The following is a 10416-nucleotide window of genomic DNA, read 5'->3' as shown; positions in this document are numbered from 1 at the left end:
CAAGGGCATAAGAGGGTAAAAGGGATATGAGGTTGTTTCACCGATTAAAGGACAAGCAACAACGTGTTTCACAAGAAAGGGAGATCATTAATAGCGTCCTAGTGCTGGGATGTGGACCATTAAGCATATTTGTGAAAGATCTGGAAAAGGGACAGAACAATAAGATGGCAGGATTTGCTGATGAAATTGCATTATTCAATTATCAAAAAACAGTTCCGGAATTCTCTTATAGCACTGAGATGCTGAGTGATAAAATGGCAGCTGAGATTCAGCGTCTGTCACGGCAAATTAAAGCACATGGGGAAAAGCAACTCTATCTGACAAGCACTGGTGCTGAATGAGGTATTATCATAGGGGATGCGATCTTAGAGCTATGGCAGTGGAGCTATGAAAACAGTAGAAAACCCACTGCCCAGTAGTAAATAAAAGGAGAAAAACTCTTTTGCCCTCCAAGTGACAAGCAGAATGTTGGAAATTGTTAGGAAGCAAAAGAGAACAAAACAGAAAACATCATTTATCACATGCGAGACCTCTTTTGGGGCAGTGTGTCTGGTTTTGGAGCTCCCTGGTACAAGAAGGATGCTGACAAACGGGAGCGAGTCCAGCGGAGGCCATCAGTATGCCTTTGGAGGTGGAGTACCTGAGATACAAAAACAGGCTGAGAGAACTGGGTTTGTTCAACCTTAAGAAGAAAAGGCTAAGTGGACAGTCTATTGTCACCTTCAACTATCTAAAGGGAAAATATAGGGAAGATGGAGCCAGACTCTTCTTGAAGGTGCACAAAGGACAAGAAGCAAATGTACACAAGCTGCAACAAGGGAGGTTCTGGTTAGACATAAGGAAAAAATCTTCATTGTGATGGAGGTCAAACACTGGAACAGTGACCTGGAGAGGCAGTGGAGTTACCATTCTCTGAGGTAGTCCAAATTCAAGCCAGCAAGGCCCTGAGCAATCTGGGCTCTGTTGGCCCTACACTGGATGTAGGGTTTGAGCAGAGAACTCCAAATCTCCTTTCCTCCCCAAACCATTCTATGATTCTAGGATTGTGTTGCAGAAACTCTTCTACAAGTTGCTAATGGCCTTGACAGAAATGGGAGACTGGCCTAAGTAGAGTCCATGCTGTCCTGCTGAAGCTGGATCTACGGTCTAGTGAGCCTGAAGGGAGGCTCAAAAGAGGACCCAGATACAAAAATATTTTTGCAAGGTTTGGCCCAGCTTAGCATTTTCTTTACAGTGGTATGAAGAGGAAGTAGCGAGCTGAATCCTTTCTCTGGCCTCAAACACTGCTTGTCAATGTGTTGGCATACTTCTGTCACAGAATCACAGAGCAGCTGGGCTTGGAGACACCTTTGGGGATCATCCTGTCCAGCCTCCCTGCTCAAAGCAGGATCAGCTACAGCAGGTTGCTCAAGACCTTGTCCAGTTAGGTTTTGAGAACCTCTGAGAATGGAGACTCCACATCTCTGTTTGGGATCACCTTTCCTGGTGATAATTTTCCACAGGTGAAGTCAAGATTAGTAAAGGCGTTCAGGATGGAAGCTCTCCGTTGATTAAGAGAAAAGCTGCAGCCAGGGTCTCTGAGCCTTGCAGCTCTGAAACTTTCTCCCATTCTCTGTCCACCTTTTTAAGTGGTAGAACTCTGCAGTCTGTATTTTCATGTGAGATTGTGAAGGGCAGAGGGAGGAGGAGGAGGAGAGATTGTGATCTTTGCATTGGTTATTATTCTATCTAATGGCAAGCTATATTTTACTTTGGGGAAGGATGACTATTGCTTTTGTAACTTTGAGTTAGATCCTGGAATTGGAAAAATGCATTTCCCATTGACTTCTTTGGGAGCAGCTTGCACATTTCTGAAAGCAGATGGTATGATGTATATTAAATTATCACTTATGGCGGGGGGCTTATTTTAAGGATGAAAGTGTCATCTCTTGGTATTTGTGCCAGAATTGCTCATCCCCAAACCAGGATTTTCATATTCTTCCAGATACCCTGGAAGATATCTGTCAGTACATGCCCTTCCCAAAGACAGGTAAAAATTGTATCATCTTGTTCTGGTTTTAAATCTTTTAATGAGAAGGGAAAGCAGCTTTCTTAATCCTCTTTATAAATAATGATCTAAATTGGCATTAGTTGAACCAAAGGCAAATATTCCACAGACCTCATTGTAAATCTCCACCTAGGTGAGGTTCACATTGACAGTGACACCACGAATAAGTAGTACAAAGATGACAAGTAAAGACCAAGAAGTCTAACACAAATGCTGAGTCATCAATAATATTTATAACCTCCCACACTAAGAATAAAAGATATCAAGGGACTGCAATTAGTGAGATATGACAAATGTTGAATTTTTAATGACTCCAGCTGTAGGACACTTCAACATCCAAGAACATTGCTGCCGAGAATCATAAACTTGGTTTAATCCATGCACACTGTTTTTAAGTTATGCTCTGTCCAGTTTGTCCATAAAAAAGTATTAATGTTGACTACCTAAAGAGTTACGTCCAGCTTTTCAATTACTTGTATCCCATCTTTCATCTTGCTCAAACTCTCATCTCCATGACCCGGGCTCTAACTAACTCTGCAACCTTCTTAAACTCATTTTGATACCTTTTACTATTACCCATACAAACTCTTCCTGTGAACGAACTAAGTGACCATCATCTCTTTGCTTTAATCCTCTGCACACCATTGTTCCTACAATAGTCTAGTAATTCTACCCTACCAATATGAAAAGCTATACTCAAAAAACCAGCACCTAAACTGGGCCCATTAGGGCTTTGATGTATCTGCCTCTTAGGAACATAAGATCCTAAGGGTAGGATCTAAGGTGTAGGCAACTCATTCCCACGGATTCCTTGGGATTTAAATGTCTAGATAGCCAATAGAATTTAAATACCCAAGTATCTCTGAAGATCTGGACCTGTGCCTTCCTGTGTATATGGAATAGTTTTCTATAAATAACGCAACAAAAAGTCAGTGCACTTCAGGTATGACAAAGAATGTAATTTAATAGCTGGTAAGGTATGTTATACATATGTTGTTAATTTTATTCCTTCCAAATAAAATAAATATTACCTGGCATTTAATCTCCCTCATGAATCCAGCTGTTGTCAGAAAATGTCTTGATATTTCTGTTTAAAACACATTTCAGGTGTTTCTTAATCCATTTTATTATGGTTTCTCCCACAAAACTGTCTCAAATATACAAGCTTTCCATTTACATCAGCACCTGAGTGCATTTTGCCAGGCAATGACAGACCGTGCTGCGTATCTATTCCCAGAAGAGCTTCCTGCGTTGCAATTCAATAATCGCCGTTGTTGCTGGATGCCATAGCAAAATAAGATATCTGTGGTCACAGCCAGGAACAGTTCTCATTACCTTTAAGGGAATTTCGGTTTCGTTCTCCTTGCGCACACTTTGCGGCATGGGAATGAGAGAGCAGCCTGCCCGGCTCGGCTGCCCGCCCGCGCTGCGGGAGCCGGCGCTCCGCGGCTGCAGTGGAAGAAGGGCTCCGCAAGAGGGCCCGGGGACGCGGGCGGCCCCGCTGGAGCGGCCCGGCCGGGGCGGGCGGGTCCCGCCGGGCCGGGCAGCGCAGCCCCGCGCGGACACCCCGGCTCCTCCATCGCCTTCAGCCCGCTCCTTAAAGCAGCTCAGCCAGCGGGCGCAAACAAACCGGCGGGCGTTGAACGACGCGGGCTTCTATTACCGTGCATAGGCTCCTCCATGTGTTTTTAGTCTTTTGCCCTGGTATTTCTTGCAAACTTGATTAATAACTGCGAATGTTGCTGTATGGGTAATACACGATAGCACTTAACGCTTATGAAGCTCCCTTTCAGTTTTATAGTATCAGCACAGCAGGCTGTACCGAGCACCGCATGAGCACATTTATAAAAAGCTTATTACAGCATACAGTACGAGAGCTGGTTTTTTAGCCCTGTATGGAAAACCAGCGCTATTAAATGTGATTATTTCCTTTAGTAGGGCAGCGTAAACAACTCTGTCATTTGTTTTTATAAAGTCATCACTGCCTTTGCATACAAACTAGCACTGATTGACAAAGCCAAGGAATTTACTAGACGTTGTGCAATGCATTTAAAAAACACTGGCAGACCATGTTTACGTTGCAGAGGCCTCTGAGTGTTTCTGAGTAACTGCGTCTTATGAATGTGATCAATGCAGCAGCTATTGCCTTCCACTGGCAGAATTTTCCACAGAAAAAACTTAATTGATTCCATTAGCCCTTTTTTATTGTGTGGCTTTGCCTTCAGATGAAAACAGAATCACAAAGCAAGCTGCAATATTCTGACCAAGCGTGCATCTATGCCTATAAGCAAAATGAGCTGCCAAAAATACACTTCGGATGACATACAATATTTTTCCTACTATTCAAACTATTTTAAGCCTATTGGAAATAAATACCCTTGCTTATTTGCTAGAGATGTGATGCTTTTACAGATTTTGAGGACATTCTATGTTATCTGCAGAATTTAAGGAGGTCTTCCTTATTATGAAAGATTATAAAGGAAATCTAGTTATATTTTGCATTTGCAAGATCGATCATATCAGTACCTCTAGCAGAGCAGTGTGCTGTGCAGTTGCCTTAGCGCAATGTTGCCCCTGAAGCATTAGGACAGTTTACATGTTAACTTTTTTCCTGCCATTATTAATACTTTAAATAGAAGCCCTCAATACACTTTAGCCACATATATGGATTTATGTGAAAGGACATGATAGAAAGAACTTACAAAAAGAAAAATATTTTAGCAAATATGAATTTGGGCTTCAGGAAGAAGAAAGGCCTTAGTAGGGAAGGAAGAGAAAGGTCTGGGGAATATGAGGTCAGTAAGGGAAAATCTGAAGAAGGGAACGTTCTGCACCAGTTGTGATGAAGAACAAGAATATTATGCTAAATAAGTCAATTTGTCTTGAAATGGCTAGTCAATGACAGAATAATGTGTAATGCGAGCAATTTTTTTATGAGTTTGAAATCTATTTAAAATTTCTGCATTTTAAATAAAGGAGAAAAACTTACCTCCAGTTAACAAAAAATTAAGGTATCCACTGTAGGTTACTCACCAAGGCACCTACTGCTGTGAGCTAAATGAGATGAACTTCTCTGCTCCACCTTCCAGTTCTGAGATGGGGAAGAATTATGTTTGAGACATACTCATCCTTTTTTGTTTGCTACAGAAAAATAGCTAGATGACCGGCTTGGACTGGATGCCTCTCTTCTAGATAGCTAAAGTTAGGTGATATCAGTCCTACCCAAAACTATTTTTCTCTGCCTTCACCTGCAGGGATTTATTGCTATGCATAAAGTTCACCTTCAAAGCAAGAGTTCAGGGCGACAAACACACACACATTCTGAAGTGTATGATGCAGAGGATATTTATTGAGAAATCTGTTATGAAATCTATGGTTTTACTGAGAGAAGGGCTGTGTCATCATGGTTTTGAAGAAGTGAGATCTGTGTTGAAATTTCAGATTTTGAGTAGAGAAGGATGATGGCAATCTAAACTGACGTGTACAGCACAGGCCACTGAATTCAAGCACTTAGAACAGAACTTGGGAACTCAGAATATTCTGTCTCACAGCAGGAAATCTTGATTTAAAAGCCCCAGGGCTGAGCCTCAGCTGCTCTAACATCTCTAAGCCCATGAAATTTATGGAGCTGTGAGAAGCCGCACCACTGAAGGGGATATCTGCAAACTGGCCAGCTGCGAAATCTTGGGCTACAAGCTACCTGGCTGGAAAGTGTTAATTCAGTTCTAGCATGTGTTTGCATCTCTGCTGGAAATAAACTCAGTGGTGATAGACGACCCCAGAAATAGCTGTTTAATGACTGATACAGGTTGAGGCCTTTGACCTTTTTTGTCTGCGTAGGATTTGGGTCAAGATTCAGAGACATTTTAGGTATCCACATGTAAGTGTCTACACATGCAGATGCAGTGGGCATCTGACCTCCAAAGACTGACAAAGATTTTCTGTTCAGTAGCCCCTGGAAACTGGAGTGAACGAGTTCACACTGACACAGGCAGTCACTTGATCACCAGAATTGCTCTGTTGATGGTGGAACTTGATTCAGCTGCCTCCATACAGGTGCTGCCTGCTGTTTGAAATGCTTTGCAACATCCAAGACATCCACATGGAGCCTGCAGATATGACACAGCCATTTGTGAGGCCAGTGCCTGTGTGGAGGAGCACCTAGAAATCAGGTGAAACATCCCAGGGCACTGCAAAAGCCACCAGGCACTTAGATCCAAGTCCTGCAAGAACCAGCTCTCTGGGTACTGTTGTGAGATCTCAAAACCTGATTTACAAAGAGATGCTGATGTGGAGACACCAAAATGCATATGTCTTCATCACCTTTGTTTGTGTCAACAGATTGCAACCAGTTAGAGAGAAATACCCTGAAGCTCCAGCTAGTGAGAGAGACAAGCAGGGCTTATAGCAGTAAGAAAACTTGCACATAGATTGGTTGTTGCATTATCTTTTTTCTGTAATTGCCACAGCACAGTGGATAAATAAAGAAGGTGCATATAGAGGCCACTTGCATGCCTGTGTTTTCATGTTCTCTCTGGCATGTACAGTGGATTTTGTTCTATTAAATTGCCCATTGTTTTTGACATCCGTCTGTAAATCCCAAGTCACTGCATTATTCTGAGGTACGGTGCTGATGGCTCTTCTATGTCAGTTCCATTTTTAGTATAATTTATGTAGCTTAATCTGTATCTAAATGCTCATCTTGATCCCAAATGAAAGGCAGATGAATGACTGATTAATCTTCCCTCCTCTCTCTAGAAACTGCCTTGCGTAGATTACTTTACTGTATTATCTTCTTTGCTCTTCTTCTAGGGTAATAGATACAGCTGTTGCTACAGGAGTTCAGGACTGTTGCTTCTGAAAAAGAATCGTGGCACATAAAAGTTTCCAGTTCCCTTGACTGGAAAACCTATTATAGAACCTTTTAAGGTCAGTTTGTTAAAACGGGGAAAAACAGCAAATTTGATCTGAAGAAAACATGCTTTCTCATAGATGTCTTTTTACCTGGCTAGTCCCAAAATGTAATTGCAGTGAGGTAATCGTCATGGACCTGGTGTGGTGACAGTTATGTCATGCAGGGATTGGTTCTAGGCTCTATTATTTGACTCTGTATCTATGTATTTGCAATAATCTAAGTATTTGGCACAGTTGAGGAGCACTCTTCCAGACAATTCCTGTAGTCTGGGAGGTGGCCCAGGCCAGGGATAGTTCCCTGCAGGTAGACTGGATATGGCCACACTGTTAGGAGACAGAGGGACCCACAGCATTGCTGCGGCCAGGCTGCAGCAGCTGTGCTGAGGTCCCAAGCAGCAGCCCAGGCACTATTCAGCTGACTGGTATAGATGCACCAGTGTGCCTCGGATCACTTAGTAAGGTGGGTGCAAACAGATTCGGGCATTCTGAGTGTAATTATAGGGATAAAGGACGTGCATCACACTTCAGGATGAGGAATGCGTATTGGCATACACTCCCGAAGAACTTTCGGGAATTGCAGTGGTGTATTTCCAAGGCAGAAGGGTCTAATATGGCCCTTGGACATACAAATGCAATTCCAAGCAGAGATCAGGAGACTACATTGCACCTGCACTCGCTTTGGTGTAACTTTACTGTGATGCTATATTCATAATTCACATCTTTATCAGACAGACTGAGCAGGATTTTTTTTTTTTAAGGAAGAATGTCAGTTGAAACAAATGGAAAAGGTTCAGAGAAGGGCAATGAGAATACCTACAGGATTAGAAAACACTTCATTTTGATGAACTCCAAGAGTCATGTTTATCTTGGCAAAGAGGGGTGACCAAAGTCTACAGCAGTAACTGTGGGTAATAAAAACTGGGTAATGGAATTTTCTTCATTCTATGAAGCTAAATGAAGATTTAATGGGTGAGAGTTGAAGATAAACTACAAATAAGATTTTTAACAGTAATTAAGCATAATAATCTACTAAAGCCTTAGAGAATCTTCTCTCACTCTGTTTTAAAATAAAAAGGATGATTTTTCCATGATAAGCATACTGAAGCACAAAATCTAAATTGTTCCTCTTGGCTTTATAAAAAATGTATTATCAAGGAGATGGGTTACATAGGGCTTAACTGGTTGCAAGTCACAGCAAATTTTGCTACACTGGAAAAATACATCTATCCTAAAACACAAAGGCCAGTAAATTTGACTGCAAAGGAAAGGCTTATACATCAAGTCCTGGAAAAAAATGTGTACATTTTGAGCTAGTTTTTAGAACCTGATCACTGGCAATGTTTGTAGGAACACTATCTGAAAGGACACAGGTAAGCCCAGGTCCCTTTTCTTCTCTCTCTCTCTGCCATACACTTATCTTTTTCCTTCTTCATACTGGTTTCCTGAAGATTTTTAGCATATGCCAGAAAATTGCTTTGCTGGAAATGCTGTGGTTAGTACAGGTGAATCCAAGAATTGTACAGGTATCTTGGTCTAGGCTGATCTACAATACTTATGAACTCAATTTTTATGTTAGCTCATATGAAGTCTATATTTAAGTGGGAAGCATAATAGATTACAAGCAAAAAATAACTAGGTTCTGCTGCTTGCTTGGACTGGTAAATCTGCATCAAGAACTTTTAAAATTAGGAGTGTGAATTTTTGACTCTCTAAATCCAATATTAACCTGGAGAATGAGAGAAAGGGCTAGTCCGTATTTTCCTCAGTTGTAAGTGGGATTTATCTAATTAAAAAGATATTCCATTTCCACAGAGCCAAGAAGCACTACGCAGTTCTGAAAATAAGCCATTTTTATTCGGTAAGTGGCATGATGGCTTATTATTTAGTATTTAGGATCCAGTTACAAGGCAAGAATGCACTGTGTAAAGTGCCATACAAACACAGAACGGAAGACCGTTCCCTGCTTGTAACAGCTGTAATCTAAGTACAGCACCAGCCCCACTGTCACTTCTCTAACCACTGTTTTGGCAGAGTCCCGTCACCTATCTTTTAATACCCTGCTCTGCTGTTGTCATCCTCACACATGAAGCAGCTGAATGTAGTCGGTAGCTAAGCAATTTTTCCTGTAAAAATTAATTTAACAGAAAGACCACTTCTGCAGAGATTTAAGAGATGCACACAACTTAAATACATAAGGACGGCAGATACAGTACAGAGGATGCAGGATCTCTGGGGTCGCTGACTGCAGGAGATGCCGGCTTTTCAGCAGCTGGCATTTCAGAGCAGATCAGGGCTCCAGAAGATCTCAGCCACTTCATGTGTGAGGCTGAAAGCCCAAACACTACTCTGCTTTTCTGTCCTTCACCTCTGATTGACCTTGATTCCTATGAGGAAGAGGACAACGAAAATGTAACTGTTCAGAAAGAGGCAACAAGAATGCTCGCAATATAAGATTTACGTGGTGCATTCAGTCTCACAGGCAAATACATTAATCCTTATGGGAAAAATAGCATTGATATCTATCATAATGTTAGCTGTTGCATTTTTCAGAAACATGTTGTTGGCAGATAGTGCAGTATCTGTAGTGCAGTATCTTCTGTTTCTGGTGAAATAGAAAAAAATGGAGACAAGCAGAGGAACAGTTTTTAACTACTGGTCAGTGTAAAACCAATGGCTCTCATCATCTTGAATGGTTTCTTAATGCAAAGCAAGTGAGAATTAGAAACTGTCAGCATGGATAACACTACAATCGCAAGGAAAGAGCTAGGTGAATAGCTTTTAAACAAAATTCACACTTCGCTATTGAGCATTTCTGATTTTTAGTGAATTTTACTGTCAAAAGGTCACAAGGTTATTTACCATACATGCCTCCACAGTCTCTCATTCTTTATTTAATGGATTTTCTTCAGGTTCTCGTATACATTTTTTGGAAGTCACTTGAAGATCTCTTCGGCCCTGTTTCTCAGTAAATTGAACTCTGTCAAAAATTCAACAAAACATGAAAAATGGACTGCAATGCTGGAACTACTTGCACTCAAAGAGAATGCTGTTCACCTTTAAAACACCGTAATAACAACAGATCTGAAGAATGATATGGGACAGATTGCCTCACACCAGGCTCCCATCTGAATTTTTAATTTTAAGGGAAGCCTGATATCTAAAACATGAATTTCCAACTTCTCCAGATCCTTTTGGGAGCATCTGGGGATTCTTAATATTGCTGTAAATATCCAACTCCATTGCAAGTATGAATAAATTCTATGTCTCAACCATATCATATCCTTGTAAAATCCAGCTTGATTATGAGCTGAAAGGACTGCATTCCTTTGTCACAGACAATTTTTTGAGAGAATTATCTAGCCTTCCTACCATAGACTAGGCATTAGTCTGTCGTTTTATCATGTTCTTATTCAGTCAATAATCCAACTTTTTCAAAACCCTCCAGAAGAATTTCT

The sequence above is a fragment of the Rhea pennata genome, chromosome 3 (genome assembly GCF_028389875.1).
Source record: "Rhea pennata isolate bPtePen1 chromosome 3, bPtePen1.pri, whole genome shotgun sequence".
In the NCBI taxonomy this organism is placed as follows: Eukaryota; Metazoa; Chordata; class Aves; order Rheiformes; family Rheidae; genus Rhea; species Rhea pennata.
Note: the sequence above shows the minus strand (reverse complement) of the source record.